Source organism: Zingiber officinale, chromosome 1B (assembly GCF_018446385.1).
Source record: "Zingiber officinale cultivar Zhangliang chromosome 1B, Zo_v1.1, whole genome shotgun sequence".
Lineage (NCBI taxonomy): Eukaryota > Viridiplantae > Streptophyta > Magnoliopsida > Zingiberales > Zingiberaceae > Zingiber > Zingiber officinale.
Window position 1 is genome coordinate 42,988,969 of NC_055986.1, and position 13,988 is coordinate 43,002,956.

The 13,988-nt window shown below is 36.9% G+C and overlaps 1 pseudogene; it reads left to right on the plus strand.

Annotated features, from left to right (window-relative positions):
• Positions 1–312: 312 nt before the first annotated feature.
• On the plus strand, positions 313–490 carry LOC121995227 (annotated as a pseudogene).
• Positions 491–13,988: the final 13,498 nt, after the last annotated feature.

Here is a 13,988-nt window from a genome sequence, read left to right on the forward strand (position 1 = left end):
ATTTCTATTTATTTAAAAATATATAAAATTAAAATAAAGACAATCCCTTTTATAATTATTTAGAACTGATAATTTTACTATTTTATTAAGAAATTATTTACTAACTAATTTTAGTAAATCTCAAAATGAAATTAATTTAATATTTTTTTCATATTAAAAATAAATTTAAGACTTATTAGTAATTTTCTCTAGTTATTTTTTATATAAAAAATATGTATTGTCATGATTTTCTTTAGTCCTGCATCTTAGGATTGACAATAGTACGAGCGGAAAAACTTTTATAAATATCTTGGGTTGACGACGTTAGGAAGCATACATTTCTCGGCATTTTAACTAAGATAAGCATAATATCTATTTTTATCAATTTAAAATCTGATATAAAAAATTAAATTAAATTTTTATAAGGGAGAGTCTATTGCAATAGCTTGCTGTTAGAGTTTTTGAGCGTAGTCCTTGTGTTGCCCTGGTACTTCCTTACTAAGTCCAATTTATGAGCTTGAGGTACTAATTTATATGTATTCGTGTATTATATTACACATACAATGCGTGCACATAATGACTAATATAATATTAAAGATTTATATCTAAACTCAATTAAGATTTAATAATTTTGAGTAAAATTTAATTAAGTGCTAAAATAATCATAATAAACATTAGAAACATTAAATTCCTATACATTGCATATTAAACTTGAGAAAAATAATATAAATTAAAGTTTGTACAAGATTTAATGTAAAAATAATTTGAATGAGCAATAACATTTAGAAAAAGTCATTGGATAATTTATACATGTATTAGTTTTATTTTATCATTCAAATAAATTTAATGGAGTGTTGAAATATATTACATATTTATAGAAAATTGCAACATCGAGTCTCATTTGAAGGAGCAACCCTTTACCTAGATGCATCTCAGGCTTACATTATGAATTCATTGGCTCAAGTTGAGTCATGTGAAAGAACACTTATGTCTTCTCATAAGGATAACCTTGATTATATTCATCCAGATTAAGCTATGTAATTGATCATCTACACTGAGCCAACCTAATTTCTAGATCATGTCATCAATCCATAAAGCTACTCGTGATAACGAATACGAGTTTGCCCTAAAGTGCCCAATGTGCATGCTTGATCGATTCTACGCACCGCCCTAGCAGGTCCAAGCACGAGTAGGGTTGAACCAATTAAATCCCAACAACGGTTATACAGAGGTAAATAATCTAATCTCAGTCAACCTAGGTTTCACGGACAAGGCCTTTGACTTGATCAAAATAGATCATACATATCATTTTTCTCAAACTAAGATTAGAGTTGGCTGAATTAGATAAATGTTCAAATGAAGTCGAGTTCTCTTATAAAGGAACTCGGTGTTGGACAATCTTTCACAATGAAGATTGCTAGCTGAAGATTACAAGGATAATTGCTGAATTGAAATATACTCAAAAATATAACTTTCAATTTGTTGAAATGACCTGAACAAATAATATCAGATTGACAAGTAGGAAGGAGGAGTTGCTTGGAAAAACTAGGTTGCCTGGATGACTTGGCCGAGATCTCCAATCGAGACCGAGATATCAAGCCAAGACAGAGATGTCCAGCCAAGACAGAGATGTCCAGTCGAGACAAAGATGTTCAGCTAAAACCAAGATATCCAGCCGAGACAAAGATGCCCGCCTGAGACTGAGATGTCTAGCCGAGACCGATGCCAAGACACGAGGCTGAGACCTGAGATGGAAGTAAGAGTTATTGGGGCATGCATGACACAATTTCCTTAAAACATATTCTTCCTCTTTCGATTGTGCTTCAAGGTTATTATGGACGTCCATTTCCTAGGATACAATGACAAAACCATGTATTCAACCAAGCATTGGTTATTCATGGTAAATTGAGAAAATACCCGATTGCTATCACAGGAAAACCACTGAGCAGAAATGCACTGTAGAAAGAAGATTGTTGGTTGCTACTCGAAAAACCTATAGGTTCCACTGTACAAAAATTTTGTACAAAGGTCTGAACTTTTTCCTAACTACCATGTGTTCTTTTAAATTAAATTTTGGATCGCCTGCGGAACTTAACACGTTTGATCCAAAACTTAATCTATTTGTTCTTTTAGGTTTTGACTTGGATCTCCTGCGGAACTTAACACGTTCGACCCAAGTCTCCTTAAGTTATTAATTCCATTAAATATTATTTTCCATAATTGGTTCCCAGTACTGACGTGGCGAGGCACATGGTCTTCTTGGATATGGGAGCAACCACCACCGACTAGACAAAACCTTTTATAGAAAGATAATATTTAATTTCCTAAAATAACTTTAGGTTAACCAAAGAGAACAATCAAATCACAAGAAAAAAAAATAAAAGAACACAACTTCGAAAAACATATTCGAAATTCTAGAACGTAAGCCTCTTGTATTTGGTATTATTTCCATAAATAATTAGCATGATGCGGAAAGAAAAATTACTAGTTATACCTTGTAGAAAAACCTCTTGATCTTCTACCGTATTCCTCTTCTAACCTCGGACGTTGTGTGGGCAACGATCTTCCGAGACGAGAAACCACCAATCACCTTCTTCTCCTCCTAGCTAGGTTCGGCCAACAAAGAGGAAGCTTCACCAAGGAAGAAAATCAAAACACTAACCAAGCTCCAAGAGATACTAGCTTTCTCTCCTTCTTCATCTTCTTCTCCGAGTAGTATCCGGCCACCACAAGAGCTCCAATGGAAGAGAAGGGTTCGGCCACCACAAGAGGAAGAGAGGGAGAGGATGGCCGGCCACACCAAGGAACAAAAGAGGGAGAGAAATAATAGATGTTGTGTCTCATGAATGCACCCTCACCCCTTCTTTTATATTCCTTGGCCTAGGCAAATTAGGAAATTTAATTACAATAAAATTTCCTTAATTTCCTTGACATGATTTTATTGAGAAAAATAAAATAAAATTTCCCAAATTAAAACCAATGGCCGGCCACATCAATGAAGGAAAAAATTAGACAAGTTTTAATCAACAATCAAAACTTCCTAATTTGTTTCCGGAAATTTTAAAAAATAAAAATTCTCTTTAAAAGTCTCTTCATGGTTGATAAAAGGAAATTTCTATAATTTTAATTTTATCAACATGTGAATAATTTTAAAGAGAAAATAAAATATCTCACCAATCTACAAATAAGGAAAGAGATCTAATCTCTTTCTTTAATATTTTGTAGATCTTTTATAAGAGAGATATTTTAATTTAAATTCTCTTTAATAAATTATTTCTTCCACATAATAAAAATTAAAATTAAAATTCCTTTTTAATTTAATTTGGCCGGCCCCCACTAGCTTGGGTTCAAGCTAGGGCCGGTCACCCAATATTATACCTAGGCCGGCCTGTTCCCAAGCTAGCTTGGCCGCCCCTATTGGTGGGTATAGAAGGTGGGTATAGGTGAGTATAGAACTCTATAAATAAGAGGCTACGATAGGGACCGAGAGGAGGAATTGGTTTTGGTCTCCGATAAAATTAAGCATCCCGTCGCTTCGAACACACAACTTAATTTTATCAATGATAATTCATTCCACTAGAGAACTATCATTGAACTACCGCACCAATCCCAAATTACATTTTGGGCTCCTTCTTATTATGAGTGTGTTAGTCTCCTGTGTTTAAGATATCAAATGTCCACTAATTAAGTGAGTTAACGACAACTCATTTAATTAATATCTAAGTCCAAGAGTAGTACCACTCAACCTTATTATCACGGACTAAGTCCACCTGCAGGGTTTAACATGACAATCTTTATGAGCTCCTCTTGAGGACATTATCAACCTAGTATCTCTAGGACACAGTTTCCTTCTATAATCAACAACACACACTATAAGTGATACCATTTCTCAACTTATCGGGTTTATTGATTCATCGAACTAAATCTCACCCATTGATAAATTAAAGAAATAAATATCAAACATATGTGCTTGTTATTATATTAGAATTAAGAGCACACACTTCCATAATAACTGAGGTCTTTGTTCTTTTACAAAGTCAGTATAAAAGAAACGACCTCCAATGGTCCTACTCAATACACTCTGAGTGTACTAGTGTAATTATATAGTCAAGATAAACTAATATCTAATTACACTACGACCTTCTAATGATTTGTTCCTTTCCATTTTAGTCGTGAGCTACTGTTTATAATTTATAAGGTACTGATAACATCATCTTCTGCATGTGACACCACATACTATGTTATCTACAATATAAATTATATGAACAACTACAAACAAATGTAGACAATTTGACCAAATGTGATTCTTTATTCATAATAAATGTTTACAAAGCTTAGGCTTTCAATATACACTCCAACAATCTCCCACTTATACTAATGACTAAGCTGCCATATCTTCTACCATACATCTGATTCCCATTCCCTCCACATGCCGATCGAAAGCTTTCGCCGGAAGGGCCTTAGTGAAAGGATCTGCCAGGTTATCCGCTGATGCAATCTTGGCGATGACAACTTCTCCTCGCTTCACGATATCTCGTATCAGGTGGTACTTGCGCTCTATATGTTTACTTGCCTTATGAGCTCGTGGTTCCTTCGAGTTTGCAACTGCACCGCTATTATCACAATAAATTGTGATGATTTTGGGCAAACCAGGAATCACATCTAAGTCCATTAGAAAGTTCCTGAGCCATACTGCTTCTTTAGTTGCCTCAGAGGCTGCTACATACTCAGCTTCCATGGTTGAGTCTGAAACGCATTTTTGCTTAACACTCCTCCATGAAATGGCTCCACCCCCTAAAGTAAACACATAGCCTGATGTAGACTTCATATTATCCCTATCCGATGGAAATCAATCGTGTAACCCAGGGAGCGGATCGTCTGCTTGGTAAACTAGCGTATAATCTCTAGTCCTTCTCGGTACTTTAATATATGTTTTACCGCAGTCCAATGTCCTTGTCTGATATCTGATGACCATGCCCACGGCAAAACAGATATCGTGTCTCGTACATTGCATACATTAGGCTTCCTACAAGCATAAGGAACTGCTTTCATGTCATTTATCTCTTTCGATGTCTTTGGAGACATCTCTTTAGATAGAGCTACTCCATGTCTAAAAGGTAAGAAACCTTTCTTGGAATCCTGCATGCTAAAACGAGCAAGGATTGTATCTATATATGAAGCTTGGGACAGACACAACATTCTTTTCTTACGATTTCTTATAACTTTGATCCCAAGAATGTGTGCACAATCTCCTAAGTCCTTCATATCAAATTGTTTGGACAACCATACTCTTACGTCTGATAATACCTTGACATTGTTGCCAATTAGCAAAATATCATCTACGTATAGTACAAGAAATACCACCACGTTTCCGTTACACTTCTTATATACACAAGACTCATCCGGACTTTGAATAAATCCATATGACTGGATTACTTCATTAAACCGGATGTTCCAAGATCTTGAAGCTTGCTTTAGTCCATAAATGGACCGATTGAGCTTGCACACTAGATGCTCTTTGCCTTTTTCAATGAACCCTTCTGGTTGCTTCATATGGATGTTCTCTTCAAGACTTCCATTAAGGAAAGTTGTCTTGACATCCATTTGCCAAATCTCATAATCCATATGAGCAGCAATGGATAAGAGTATCCGGATAGACTTAAGCATGACTACCGGTGAAAAGGTTTCCTCATAATCGATTCCCTCTTTCTGAGTGTACCCTTTCGCAACAAGCCTAGCTTTGAAGGTTTCTACCTTCCCGTCTGTCCCTCTTTTCCTTTTGTAGATCCATCTTTTATGCCATCAGGTGGTTCTACAAGCTCCCAGACCTTATTAGAGTACATAGATTCTATTTCAGAATTCATTGCCTTTTGTCAAGATGCTGCATCTATATCTTGGAGTGCTTCGTCATATGTTTGTGGATCAGGTTCATGTTTACCTGGGATCAAGTCCGAAAACTATCCCAAAAACATAAATCTTTCAGGCTGCCTTACAACCCTCCCACTACGACGAGGCACTGTCTGTGGTTGTGTATCATGTGTGACACGTGTTGCAGTCTCTTGTGATACTTCATCTTGTACTGTTGGTACTGAAGTAGACATGTCCTCTCTAAGTTCTTCCAAAACAACTTTGCTACTGGGCTTGTGATCCATTATATAGTCTTCTTCTAAAAACTGGGCATTGGTGCTAACAATGACCTTCTGGTCTTTAGGACTATAAAATAAACCACCTTTCGTTCCTTTGGGATATCCCACAAACACGCGAACTTCTGTACGGGATTCTAACTTATCAGCATCTGGTTTCAGCACATGTGCTGGACTACCCCAAATCCGAATATGTCTTAGACTGGGTTTTCGCCCATTCCACAATTCTATGGGAGTAGAAGAAACTAATTTAGAAGGTACTAAGTTCAGAATGTATACTGCTGTTTCCAGAGCATATCCCCAAAACGAATTTGGTAATTCTGAATAACTCATCATTGATCTAACCATCTCCATAAGAGTCCTATTCCTTCGTTCTGCTATACCATTCTGTTGGGGTGTTCCAGGTGCAGACAATTGGGATTGAATCCCGGCCTCTGATAAGTAATTCCTAAACTCTCCTAAGAGGTATTCACCACCACGATCAGACCGTAGTGTCTTGATACTTTTACCTAGTCGTTTCTCCACATCAGCCTTGTATTCTTTGAACTTATCAAAGCACTCGGACTTGCGGCGCATTAGGTAAATGTATCCATATCTTGAATAATCGTCTATGAAAGAGACAAAATATTCAAAACCTCCTCTTGCCTGGACAGACATAGGACCACACAAATCAGAGTGAACTAATTCTAACACTTCTTTGGCTCTATACCCCTTGGCCTTGAACGACCTTTTGGTCATTTTACCTTCTAAGCAGGATTCACAAGTTGATAAATTTTCCAACTCTAATGAACTCAAAAGTCCATCAGTTATAAGCCTCTGAATCCTACTTAAGTTAATATGACCAAGCCTTAGATGCCAAAGATATGCTTGGTTCATTTCCGAAGGTTCTTTTCTCTTTTTAGAATTAGAAGATGAGTTATAAATTTCCATGTTTTGCTTTGTGGAAGAAATTGGATTTAATGTATACAAATTGCCAACTAATGCACCAGAACAGATAATTACTTTATTTCTTTTAATAACTACATCGTTACTGAAAGAAACTGAATATCCATCTAAAAACAGTTTAGAAACTGAAATTAAATTCTTTCTAAAACTGGGTACATAAAGACAATTTCTTAAAACCAAATTTTTATTTCTACTAAAAGATAAGTAGACGTCTCCCACTGCAACAGCTGCCACCTTAGTAGCATTGCCCATGTAGACGGTAATCTCTCCTTCAGATAGTCGTCGGGTTTCCTGGAACCCCTGCAAGGAATTGCAGACATGATCAGTGGCTCCTGTATCTACACACCAGGTGCTGGTAGATAACACCGCTAAACATGTTTCAACAACTAGAGCATGAGATATACCTTTGTTTTGGTTCCTACGAGGACGGTCCGCCTTCCTTCCTGCTTGCAGATGAAGCACTTGCCCTTGGCTTCTTCACTCCAGCTTAAAACCCGTACTCGAGATTTATTCACTTTCTTTCTTGAGCGACTTGTTTCTTCTTCTTTCCTTTCGGTTTAGAAGTAGAACCATTTTCAACAAAGTGAATTTGAGAATTGTGATGAAATAATCCTTCTGCGCTTGAAGTTACGTTAGTTTCCCTAATGAATAAATCCTTTTATTCATATTATAGTTCAAGTTACTCAAAACTTCTAGGTAGCGTTGGAGGATCATATCGATCTGGGTTTCCCATCAATTTCTCCTCCAAGGATCATATCTCGTTCGGATAAGCCATCATCTTTAGGATATGATCCCTTACAGGAGTACCCTCTTGCATGGTGGCTGTCATTATCTTTCTCATAGCTTCTTGTCTAGAAGCCCTATCCTGATGACCAAAGAGCTCTTTGAGATTATTCATAATATCATAAGCTGTTGGTAAATCTTGATGCTGATGTTGCAATACATTTGACATTGAAGCCAAAATGTAACACCGCGCCATCTCATCTGCCTTTACCCATCTCTTATGATATTCAATCTCCTCTTGGGTAGATTCACCAGTGGGTGCATCAGGACAAGGTTCAGTCAGTACAAATTTATAGCTTTCAGCAGTAAGAACAATGTCCAGGTTTCTTTTCCAATCTATGTAATTAGGTCTAGTAAGTCTATTTTGTTGAAGTATGATGGACAGTGGGTTGAAAGTCATCCTAAGAATCACAAATAACTTTTGGTCAGAACTCTAAATTTAGAATAATATTGATTCCTCAAACAATACTATTTTAAATTAACCAACACCTCATAACACCGTGAATTTTGTATGCCACGTTAGTGTGGACGTATACAAATTCAACATTTGTAAAAGGAGGGTTTTAACCCATTAATTTTATTATCTTGTCAACCTAACTTTTTGACAAATAAAATTAATAGTTGGTATTATTTGGTCACACAAATAATAGCAGTGACTCCGTTGGGGAGGATACTATTGGATGTGTCTAAGTGTATACCATTACTTGACACTAAGTCCATTAATAAGATTATGCCCCTTCCGTTGGGGAAGATCACACGCTCTTAATTAACTTCCTATAGTCATCCATAAATGGAAGTCTGTTCTAGTGATCCGCAAACAAGCTCATCCGTTATGGAGGAAGGCACTCAGAGCCAACGCGCAAGCTTTTATGCATCACTTACAAACCAGTAATGGAGACCATGAGATTTATTTAAAAATCCCTCTCCCACTTAGTTATTTATAAATGAGGAATTTTAACTATGCTAGCCTACTTTACTTGTAAACTAACATGCACACACAACACAATATAAAAGCAATAAATAGAAAATCTAATTTCAACTATTATGGCTTTTATCTCTAGTTGTCCTCCGTGTGTTGTCATCCCAAGCTGCTGCCATATTTGGCCACCGCCACCGGGTCTAGCTGTCGCATCCATCTTGCTCCTAGTTCCGCTGCGCCTCTGGTCCTTAGAAGGTTCCACGCTTTGCAAAATTCGATCCGCGACATAAATAAATTTTTACATTTTGATCCTATATTCCATAAAATGAATGTACATGTATCTAGATCAAAAATAATATCCTAATAAAACTAAATACAGCTCCTGCTGTATTTTAATACAATCATGCACACACATATAAATGCCCTTGACATGTCCAAGGGTCCAATCACACACATAATAACTAAAAGCCATAATAGTTGGATCCTGCATCCACAAAGTTAGCACATCCTACTATTAACCTGCCTAAATTATGTATGACATGTGCATAATTAATACCAAATACACAAAGGCAAAACCCTAGCTCGATACCAATTGTTGGTTGCTACTCGGAAAACCTATAGGTTCCACTGTACAAAATTTTGTACAAAGGTTCGAACCCTTTCCTAGCTACCATGTGTTCTTTTAAATTAAATTTTGGATCGCCTGCGGAACTTAACACGTTTGATCCAAAACTTAATCTATTTGTTCTTTTAGGTTTTGACTTGGATCTCCTGCGGAACTTAACACGTTCGACCCAAGTCTCCTTAAGTTATTAATTCCATTAAATATTATTTTCCATAATTGGTTCCCAGTACTGACGTGGCGAGGCACATGACCTTCTTGGATATGGGAGCAACCACCACCGACTAGACAAAACCTTTTATAGAAAGATAATATTTAATTTCCTAAAATAACTTTAGGTTAACCAAAGAGAACAATCAAATCACAAGAAAAAAAAATAAAAGAACACAACTTCGAAAAACATATTCGAAATTCTAGAACGTAAGCCTCTTGTATTTGGTATTATTTCCATAAATAACTAGCATGATGCGGAAAGAAAAATTACTAGTTATACCTTGTAGAAAAACCTCTTGATCTTCTACCGTATTCCTCTTCTAACCTCGGACGTTGTGTGGGCAACGATCTTCCGAGACGAGAAACCACCAATCACCTTCTTCTCCTCCTAGCTAGGTTCGGCCAACAAAGAGGAAGCTTCACCAAGGAAGAAAATCAAAACACTAACCAAGCTCCAAGAGATGCTAGCTTTCTCTCCTTCTTCTTCTTCTTCTCCGAGTAGTATCCGGCCACCACAAGAGCTCCAATGGAAGAGAAGGGTTCGGCCACCACAAGAGGAAGAGAGGGAGAGGATGGCCGGCCACACCAAGGAACAAAAGAGGGAGAGAAATAATAGATGTTGTGTCTCATGAATGCACCCTCACCCCTTCTTTTATATTCCTTGGCCTAGGCAAATTAGGAAATTTAATTACAATAAAATTTCCTTAATTTCCTTGACATGATTTTATTGAGAAAAATAAAATAAAATTTCCCAAATTAAAACCAATGGCCGGCCACATCAATGAAGGAAAAAATTAGACAAGTTTTAATCAACAATCAAAACTTCCTAATTTGTTTCCGGAAATTTTAAAAAATAAAATTTCTCTTTAAAAGTCTCTTCATGGTTGATAAAAGGAAATTTCTATAATTTTAATTTTATCAACATGTGAATAATTTTAAAGAGAAAATAAAATATCTCATCAATCTACAAATAAGGAAAGAGATCTAATCTCTTTCTTTAATATTTTGTAGATCTTTTATAAGAGAGATATTTTAATTTAAATTCTCTTTAATAAATTATTTCTTCCACATAATAAAAATTAAAATTAAAATTCCTTTTTAATTTAATTTGGCCGGCCCCCACTAGCTTGGGTTCAAGCTAGGGCCGGTCACCCAATATTATACCTAGGCCGGCCCTAGCTTGTTCCCAAGCTAGCTTGGCCGTCCCCTATTGGGTGGGTATAGAAGGTGGGTATAGGTGAGTATAGAACTCTATAAATAAGAGGCTACGATAGGGACCGAGAGGAGGAATTGGTTTTGGTCTCCCGATAAAATTAAGCATCCCGTGTTCGCCCCGAACACACAACTTAATTTTATCAATGATAATTCATTCCACTAGAGAACTATCATTGAACTACCGCACCAATCCCAAATTACATTTTTGGGCTCCTTCTTATTATGAGTGTGTTAGTCTCCCTGTGTTTAAGATATCAAATGTCCACTAATTAAGTGAGTTACTGACAACTCATTTAATTAATATCTAAGTCCAAGAGTAGTACCACTCAACCTTATTATCATGTCGGACTAAGTCCACCTGCAGGGTTTAACATGACAATCTTTATGAGCTCCTCTTGAGGACATTATCAACCTAGTATCTCTAGGACACAGTTTCCTTCTATAATCAACAACACACACTATAAGTGATACCATTTCTCAACTTATCGGGTTTATTGATTCATCGAACTAAATCTCACCCATTGATAAATTAAAGAAATAAATATCAAACATATGTGCTTGTTATTATATTAGAATTAAGAGCACACACTTCCATAATAACTGAGGTCTTTGTTCTTTTACAAAGTCAGTATAAAAGAAACGACCTCCAATGGTCCTACTCAATACACTCTGAGTGTACTAGTGTAATTATATAGTCAAGATAAACTAATATCTAATTACACTACGACCTTCTAATGATTTGTTCCTTTCCATTTTAGTCGTGAGCTACTGTTTATAATTTATAAGGTACTGATAACATCATCTTCTGCATGTGACACCACATACTATGTTATCTACAATATAAATTATATGAACAACTACAAACAAATGTAGACAATTTGACCAAATGTGATTCTTTATTCATAATAAATGTTTACAAAGCTTAGGCTTTCAGTATACACTCCAACAATGAGGTGGCCGACCATGATGTTTTAAGAAAAGGAAATTGGTTTTAATCAATTAAATTTTCTTTTTCATGGCAAAGAAAATAAGAAAGTTTTATTTAAATTTTCCTTATTTGCCAAGACCAAGGATTATAAAAGAGAGGGAGAGGGTGCCTTCATGAGACACAACTCTATTCTTTTTTCCTCCCTCTCTTCCTTGGTGTTGGCCGGCCATAGTCCTTGCTCTTCTCCTTTTCTCTTTTTCCTTGATGGCCGATGGCATCAACACTAGAGGGATTTTTGGTGGTCGGTTCTAGCTTGGAGAAGGAGAGAAAGGAGACTTTGCTCTTGCATCCCTTGGAGCTCATTGGTTGGTGGCCGAATCTTGCTAGAAGAAAGGAGGCTTGGTGGTTCTCATCTCGGTAGATCGTTGTCCACACAATGTCCGAGATAAAAAGAGAAATACGGTAGAAGATCAAGAGGTTATTGCTTACAAAGAAAGGTATAACTAGTAATTATTTTCCGCATCATACTAGTTTTCTTTGTATGAATTCCAAACACAAGAGGCTAGTGATTCTAGATTTTCGGATTAGATATTCGAAGTTGTGTTTCTTTTGTTTTTTTTTTTTCGAATTTGTGATTCGATTGTTTCTTTTGGTTAAACCTAGAGTTATATAAGGAAATTAAATATTAGGTTTTTTAAGAGGCTTTGTCTAGGCGGTGGTGGATGATCTCATACCCAAGAAGGCCTAGTATCTCGCCATACAGTACTGGAAGCCAATTATAGAAATTAATATTTAATTAAATTTATAACATAGGTGAATTTGGATAAATAATGTTAAGTATCATTTGCGATCCAAGTCTAAACCATTAAGAACAGATAAGTTAAATTTGGAATCAATAATGTTAAGTTTCGTTTGCGATTCCGAATTTAATTTCTAAAGTACACAATAGGTTATTAGGAAAGGTTCAGGACTTGTACAAAATTTTTATACAATGGAACCGGTACGATCTTCCTAGGACCAACCAATAGTTTTGATATGATTAACCAAGTTAGGTTAGGTCTTGTTTGGTATTGATCCCTGTGTCTAAGTGTGTAGGAGCTCAAGAACACAGGAAGTCGAGTGGATGACGTAGCTGGCGAGAAGGACGACACGAGAATGGAGCCGACGAGCTCGGTGCGTCCGAGAGACAAAAGAACTGCGGAAGAGTACACCAGTGGACGAGAAGAACGTATGTGACGTTCGAGGGACGAGAAGCCGGAGCAGAAGCTTGCTCGAGAAGAAGGTCAAAAATTGGGTTCGGGTGTGCTCTCTTTCAGTTGGTCGTAATCACCCAAGAGAACGGAACAATGGAAGAACCAAAGGAAGGTTGGAGCAATTTATACCCTGCAGGTGGAGGGCGCCCTTCATGAGATATAGAGGGCGCCCTCCATGTGGTATAGAGGGCGCCCTCCATGTGGTATAGAGGGCGCCCTCTATGAGTCATAGAGGGTGCCCTCCATAAAGTATAGGAGGCGCCCTCCATGCTTATGGAGGGCGCCCTCTACCCAAATTTTTAGTCGTTGCAGCGAATAAAACCTTATCCACTGCTGCCACTCTGGAGGCGCCCTCCATGCCCTTGGGAGGCACCCTCAAGCTACGGATAGAGTTTCCAGGAGCTATAAAAAGCGCCCTGAATCTAGGGAATAAGACATCAACTCTTGTATTAACTTCCTAACAACTGTTCGAGCTTTCATTATGTGTAAAAGGCTTCTCCGTCTTTAGAGAAAGGAGATTCTTAGTGAACTTTGCAACCGCCTTAGATTAACAACCACCTACGTTGTAACCAAGTCAATCCCGAGTCTTTTCCTCAGTTTTGTCATTTTTATTTTATTATTATTGTTACACTTTAAGAAGAGTTGAAAGAACGAGAAGGGTATCTTTTTCTGTTTCAGGTAATTCACTCCTCCCCTCTTGCCGGCCCGCTGCGCCAACAATAACAAGGCATGTTATCGGTTCCTGTTTTTAATAGTCAATCATGTGGACAGTTAGGTTCCTTGGTGTCGGTATTAAGTTGGGGAAACATTAAATTAGTTTCAGGGATGTCTTCCCATAACTTTTGATCATTATTTAATGGCATGTATTTTTGTAAGTCTAGTATTTTAGGATAACACTGAGACAAAGATGAAGGATATAGAAATGAATTTACTAAGATATAGTCTGAAGAGAGGGGTACTTCTTTTACATCATCTACTGATATAATAG